This window comes from Betta splendens, chromosome 3 (genome assembly GCF_900634795.4).
Source record: "Betta splendens chromosome 3, fBetSpl5.4, whole genome shotgun sequence".
Taxonomy (NCBI): domain Eukaryota; kingdom Metazoa; phylum Chordata; class Actinopteri; order Anabantiformes; family Osphronemidae; genus Betta; species Betta splendens.
The window spans coordinates 11,111,091-11,117,090 of record NC_040883.2 but is presented as its reverse complement, the minus strand read 5'-3'; positions in this window follow the sequence as shown (position 1 = coordinate 11,117,090).

Here is a 6,000-nt window from a genome sequence, read left to right as displayed (position 1 = left end):
ATTCTCAAATGTCAATATCCTCCCCGCGTGTTGCGCTAAATAACCTGCCGCAGCTTGCCGTGTGGCGACTCAACGCACGGTGGCTGCTTTCTTTTAATCAGCCTGCTGTTTTCTGCTGCAGAAAGCTTCATTGACAGATGAGGGAAACCGTCTCTGACAAGCTGGGAGATCATAACTCGGCTGCGAAGCAGCAGTGGCTGTGGGCGATGTTTAGAAGTACACACACGCAGGATAAACAAGAGGAAGGAGGCAGCCAGAAATGCTGTTTTCAGTCCTTCATTCAAGACAAAATGCTGCCCCCCTCCCTTCCTAATTCCTCCCTCTTGATCTCTTACTCTCACTTTCATTTTTTCCTCCCTTACACCATAAACTATTTATTTGTCTACCTACGCTGCCTGTGTGCCTCTCACACACATATGCTCTCACAGCCCAGCCTCCCACTGTGTGCAGAATGTGCAGAGAAGCCACCCGTGCATCAGAAGGGGAAGCCAGCATAACCAGCATACCTACCATCTCCCTATCTGCTGATCAAAGAGCTGCTAAATAGCCAGAAACTACAGAGGGTGCGAGAAGGGGAACATGCACTGCAACATAATTAGCGAGCTGCACTTTTTTAATGTGCTGAATTCCTCTCATGATCTCTGACATTTTCACACATACACACACGCACAGTTGTGCATGTGAGTGCATACAAATTTGGGGTGTTTATATAAACACACATATCTCTGATGGAGTTTGATATACGTGCACACAATTATCCAGAATAAGGTGAAGTGGTGCGTCACCTGAGTGACAGTTCACATTGGTGTCAATCACACAGCGATCTGTGAGTCGCTCAATTAAACTTAACGGGGCAAGCAAGAGGAAGATCAAAGGGAATATGGAGCCTGGCAGGAGAGGGCCAGAAAGGCAGAAGTGCAAGGAATGACTGTGAGTGAGAGAAAAGCAGGGAGGAGGTTAACAAGAGGCAGACCGTGAGGTGGATGGATGGATAGAGAAGCGAGAAACAGGCGGAGATGGATGCTGGTGTGAAGAAAAAAGTCAGCCACATACTCAGGTTCCTACGGAAACCAATTGTCTCTGCATTAAATGATGTAGGGCAATGAGGAAGAACTCCTTTTTATTGTAAAGCACCTCTGAGCTGGCAGGAAAACTGAGGTCAACTCATATCTAGCAGTTTATCGGCGTCCTGATCCACTGGCTCAGCACATCCACGCTAGAAACAAAACCAAACAAACAAACCGAGCCACAGTTCTTACTGTAGTAATAGCGAGCTGGTTTGTTGTGCGTGTGCAGCCGGGATGCCAAATGGTCCAGATTTATGAGACGGAGCCATTGCTTGAGCACCAGACAGTGTGAACACTCATTCCTAAACACATTACTGTGTGTTGAACTGATGTTTTTTAGCTTTACTGTGGTTTATTCTAGCGTGGTGTTTTGACAACAGACGTACCTTGACTGTATTGTCCCATAGAAGACAAGAGTGTGACCTTTATACGGCGCAATGAGGTGAAATGATGTTTGAGAATAGGAACTGAGGTTACAGCCGCCACACAGAGGAGCGTGCCTACGGTCTGACAGACAATGGCAAGAGTCAAAGTTAATAATGACATGTTTGTGAGAGAACAGTCGTTTGAAACATAATAATTCAAAGGGAAAGCATTTTTTCATAATGTTCTTTACACTAAAGGCGATGCCAGGAGACGTCTGGGAGCTGCGCCAGGTGGGGGTGAGCTACAAATCTCCGGAATGCGTCTGGGAGAATGGCTCCAGCTCCTCCACTCCGAGGTTTCCACTGCCACTGCTTATTCAAGTGTGCCCTCCAATGGAGGAACACGGGTCATGTTAATAAAACAGACGCAGCTGCAGTGTATGTAAGCGAAACCCACCTGTGTTTGAAATCCACAAAGGACTATTTAGACCGTGATTTTTTTTTTTGCCTTCAGGTGTGAACAATAATGAACTGAGAGCAACTCAGCAGTTAAACCCTTCTAAACACTGGGTTAACATGAAACTTGAAAACCAAACCCAACTTTCCAAAAGTGAAATCAGCGACCACATACTGTACTCTTCAGCACGAACTCTCATAACCCAGAAACAATCAGATCAAGCACATTCATTTGTAGCATATGTTCGTTAGCGGCGCGTCATAACGCAGTTTTTGGAAAGGTCGCTGAATGATTGCAAGGGTTTTAATCCAAATGCTAATTCAGTAACTGATTGGAAAAGTGCAATAACGTGATGATAATAATATGCAGATGAGTTCTCATCAGAACTGTCTTTCCATTAATGAGATGATATTTGAGTGAGTGTGTGAGCGTGTGTGAGTGCTTCAGGCTGCGTGCATATGTACAGAATGTGCACATGCAGAAGTGCACGTTCTCATCAGAATATTTAGCATATTAATGTTTAATCAGTCTACCACTGCACTAATGCACAGTTTGATTAAGACATCGCATAGCTGGCCATTAACAGATGGAAGCATCTGTAGGACCAGCTTGTCTCCTTTTTGAAAAGTTTCCCAGTGAAGAGGTCCTTGTCTGAAAAAGTACACGAGCAGCTACACTGTACTGCCCTTTTCCTGGAGAAAGCCCCACGTTCCACTCTGAGCCTCAACGCTTCCTGCATGTGTTCCTTGCTTTGACGCGAGCTGTCAACGCTGCGGTTTTTCATTCACTCTGCTCAGATGCTCAGTGATTTCCGCTGTCCAAGCAGTGCATGCGGGACGTCGGCCAATAAAAGGACAAACAGCCCCAAAACCAGAAATAGTCTGCAGCGTGGTTTTCATTTGTTAGCTCCTTGTCCAGGCCCCAGGCCAGCACAGAAACTGTGTCATGTTTAAAATGAATGAAAGATAAAATTAGAACCACCTCTAAATATAACGCAAGTAAGTGGACCGCCACCACCCACTGACTGAAAGAACAGATCAGACAGGAAGTGACAGGAGGAAACCAGCAGGGGGCGACACGAAGAGGATATCACACCTCACCTATGTCACACAGCTTTAAAGTAACTAAGAATAAAAAAAATAATGAAACCATTTAACCCGGCGGTTTATCAGTCCCCTGAAGGAAAGCAGGTCGATCAAAGCCAGGACACCAGTTTTCTTCATCTTCTTGGTGAGTACCAATGCCGTAGTAGACCAGGAAGGTCTCCAAGCAGTGAGTGGGTGTAGGTTGGCTGTGCCGTCATTACTAACCCTTCTCCTTTCATCTTTCACCAAGGATTAATCGCACAGCGCTTTCCATTCATAATGCTCGTTTGCTCCCCATCCATTTACAAAAGGTCTACAAATAAGTTGAATTAATAAAGGTGTATTTTTATTTATTTTTGGCTGCCATTCAAAACTTGCTTTGTCTCCCCTTTTCCCTCTTTCTCTTTCTCTTACTCTCTAATGCGCACATGTCCACCCAAGCACTCTCTCGCATACAGTACTCTGTCCTACTTTAATCCTCTGATCAGCCTGTTGATGCCAGAACGGGCCAAGGAAGGCTGAGGGTGTTTTCTTTTGCATATTGTTTTGTTTTTTTTAATTTTTATAAAAAAAAGCTGTGTTTGAACTGTTGCCTTAACTTGATGGGGGGTTTGATTACAACTGAACATGAAGCGAAGAACTGCAGTACAAATTTACCTTTTGCTAGGATTCAGACATCCTGGATTTTTAATAATCAGGTCAAAGGAGTGTCTCCCTGGAAAAGTTGGGCCACATGCTGGTTGTTGAACCCCAGGTTCCCCAGGTTCAACAACTGCTGATGCATTTGTTACTGAGATACAGCAGTCTGAATCGGGGCATGAGTCACAGGCCTTAATTTCCAACTGGACTGAGGAGAAATTTTAGTGGACCCTCAAAGTAAATGAGATGAAGTCTTAGGACTTGGACTGTTGTCCTGGTTTGGTCAACATATACTGTATGCCTCTTCATGACTAATGCTGACAAACTGCATCAGAGGGAACAAACTGTGCAAACCTGTGAACATTGGATTATCCCATATAGTGGCAGGACACAATCAGGATGCTGAGGTCTTCACTGACGACAAGAGGCAATGGACAACTGTTAATAATATGGTTAAAGCCATCTGGATGCAATTTCAGACTATACTGACATTTAAGTTGATGTCCCCAGCATGTTGGTGAGACGAAGTATCAAGAGTAGTATCAAGCCAAATTGTTTGTTCTCTCCAAGTCTGGACGAACGCTTTGCTCTTTCTTCTTTGACTAGTGTTGAAGACCTGCATTGAAACAGACCAACTATGTAAACCTGTTTGAACATTGGATCATCCTTTTTAATAGTGACAAAACTATGCTGAGGTTTTCACTGAGAACAACAGACAATGGAGTACAGGAGAACTTGTATTCTCCAGACTTGGAGGCCTCCGATGTGACATTTGGACACAAATTTCTATTCACCATAGCCCTCAGTTCTCGGGCCCAGAAAAAGACTGTCCTTGGAGACAGTGATGAGCACTTGGGAATGACGCGAAGGATGCTGGAATGACTGCCCTCGTTTCTTGGCTAGGTCCAACTGCCAGAAATATGGGATTCAAGTACGCTCAGAAACCACAGTCGATTCACTGACAAAGTAGTGAGTATGACTTCATTGTTCTCATGTATATCTGACATGTAAGTGTTAATTGTAATTTTTTTTTAGATATTACATTAATAGTTTTCCTTTTCTGAAGTCCATGTACATGAAGGTGCCTCTTGCAGATGTCAATCCCTCTGTATTATCAGTCTGTATGTACTGTAATGTGTCAACAACCAGTAAGTTCTGTGCTGCTGGAATGTTGTATGTTCTGACACCTGACCTGACCCCAGTGTAAACATTTCTCTTGTCACCTATTCACCATTTTGTGTGTGTGTGTGTGTGTGTGTGTGTGTGTGTGTGTGTGTGTGTGTGTGTGTGTGTGTGTGTGTGTGTGTGTGTGTGTGTGTGTGTGTGTGTGTGGAGATCAACATTATTGATTCCCCTTATGTGTATTGACAGGCAAGGTACATGGATGTGAAGTGCTTTAATGATGTAAGATCAGTGGTTGACCTGAAGATAACTGAAATACTCAAAAGTGTAGTAAAGTTTTTTGTTTTTGTGTTGTTTTTTTAATTTGTAATTTTGGCTGTGGTCTTAGTCATCATCATCAAAATGTCATGACTGTTACAACGCCTTTCTGCCAAGTTTTGTTTCCTCTGCAAAACTAAGTAAAAGTCTTATGGCTTTGCATTTATCAATTTTTACTCAGGCTTCCCAGCAGGGAAACATATTTCAACCCTGCACTGCATTTGTACAGAATTAGATTTCCGCATTGTACAGATTTGTATCTGTGTAATTAGAACCAACACTGTATTGTGTCCTAGTGATGGATGGTAATGTATCACTGTGACATGTTTTTTTTCTTTTTGTTCTTGTTTTTGTCCCCTCTTGACAAATGTTACTAGTGTGGAAAGCTGAAATATCTAATGACAATACTTCATGTCAAAAGTAACTACTAAATTGCACCAATTGGCTTTAAGTGATGAAATCTTAATCTTAAGATTTTTCTTTTTTTCTTGTTAAATGTGAAGACTTGAATTTGGTTAATATTTGAAATCATCTCAAACTGTTTATGTACAAATGTTAAATTCTTACTTGCTTTTAGGGATAAATGTTGAGTTGTCTTTGTCCAAAGTTTTCTCTCCTCGACAAAACTCTTCGAACCGTAAAGTTGCTGCGTTTTTGCTCTTAGTCGTCTTAGTAGTTTGGGTTTATTCATTTTCTTTGGCACACTGGGAGGCCTTCCAGCAATGGGACGCATTTCACTACTGCACTGCATTTTTACAGTAGTACATTTTTATCTGTTCAATTCATACCACTGTATGAGTTAAACATTGAAAAAATAACTTTACTGTTACTGACACTGTAACGTTTGGCAATTGTAAGTTTGCCTACTAAGTTGCTGAGGCCCCCGTTGGGTAGATTGATCTTATCATAGTGATGAACATGCAACGGCACCACTCTCAATGTGCCAG